Genomic DNA, 1,593 nt, shown 5'->3' with positions numbered 1-1,593 from the left:
AAGAGAGGGGATGCACAGGTACAGCAATGCCTTGGGATTATGTCTAGTAGTTCAAGCAATAGTTTTATGCTTTCAGCTTTATTCCCTCTTCCATTCTTTGAACCATTTCTACCCCTTGTCTCTACTCAATAGTGGTGCTAGAAAGTGACAAGAGAGAGTGTTCATTCCCACACTCATGAGAACAGGAATTCTGCCTTTACACTGAATGAGAGCAGGGACATCCCTTTAACAGTGAAGTATGTTAAAATCTTTGACAGAAATGCCTCTGTATTTGCAACATATTTGTAGTGACTTCTCAGACTTGTCTGATCAACAGGTGGAGCAGGACTCCGGAGGGATGGAAAGAGGCTGGTTAGCAGAAATGTGGTTTCAGAGGGAGCTACTGGTATAATTTCTCTTTGGAAGCATGGGTCAGGCAATACAAAGATGCACACAGTGTGAACCCAGACAGACAAAATTTCTAAAATCATCTTTGCTCAGTCTAACTTGGTGCTGTAGTCAGACACATCCTGTCTCACACCAGACAGAAACGTTGTGTTCTTGCATTTTCACCAAACATTATTACAAGTTAAAACCTATCTGCATAAAAATCCTCTACATGAGATTTCTCATCTGCACAGGGTGTAGAAAAATTGCATATACTCTGTGCTACATACTGCTTTTTCTTATCCATGAATGACATTCCTGACATTTTAGGGGTTTTTGAAAATTAAAATGCCAGCTGGCACAGTATAATTAGACTTTGCTTCTTTGTAGTGGCTGATAGGGATACCCACCCTGCTTCATTTCATACCAACTTCTGTTTCTTCCCCATATAAACTTGCTACAAGACAGGTGGCACATAAACACTTATGTCAAAAATGTTCCTCAGGAAACTGAGATCATGGAAGAAGTCTATGTGCCAAAGACATTGTTTAGAAATTGTTTAAGTCTTCATTGTGTGGAATTTCATTCAAATGTTCCTTGTTTGATTCCCAACCACCACCCTTTGGACCTCATCTGGCTGCAGGAGATAAGAAGGGGTTGCAAGAACTTTGCTTCACTGGATACACTAAAGAAACAATTTTGATAACAAGGTTTGCCAACAAGTTTCCTTCTGTGGTTCCACACTAGAAATCAGCCAAGAAAGTTGACTTATCTCAAGACCAAATTACAAAATTCTCAGCTACAACCTTTTTTTCTTTTTTTCTTTTTTTTTTGCAAATGCAGTTCTCAGAAAACAAAAGGAATATTGATTTTTACCCACTTGTGAAGACCTTCACCAAAAAAGTTTCTGCTTTGTTTCAGACATTGCTGGGATTTGAACTTGGGTTGCTGCATCTCCCACCTCAGTAGGATTAGCCACACACTCCACTGTAGTAACTCCCTCTAAAACAAGGAAGCTCAGGTTTGTTTTCACACAGACGATTTTCAATGTCTGTTCTTATTGCATCAATTCATACCTCAGAACCTGCTTTGATATGCCTAAAGAGAAGAAACTGCATCCTGCAGCCTTGGCTCTGCGGAGGGCATAGAGAGCTCTAGAGAGGGCAGAGCTGTTGATTTGCCTGCCAAGACTGACCAAGCTTAGGGGCAGCAGGAACAGGAGGAGTC

General features: G+C 40.7%; 1 protein-coding gene across 1 annotated transcript in view; it reads left to right on the top strand.

Annotated features, from left to right (window-relative positions):
• Nucleotides 1–1,593, top strand: part of KCNQ3 (potassium voltage-gated channel, KQT-like subfamily, member 3) — a 40,857-nt gene that overhangs the window by 10,279 nt on the left and 28,985 nt on the right. The gene's annotated exons all lie outside the window — the stretch shown is intronic.

The sequence above is a fragment of the Pygoscelis adeliae genome, unplaced genomic scaffold, assembly GCF_000699105.1.
Source record: "Pygoscelis adeliae isolate BGI_AS28 unplaced genomic scaffold, ASM69910v1 Scaffold103, whole genome shotgun sequence".
NCBI lineage: Eukaryota > Metazoa > Chordata > Aves > Sphenisciformes > Spheniscidae > Pygoscelis > Pygoscelis adeliae.
This window is presented reverse-complemented; position numbering and strand designations above follow the sequence as displayed.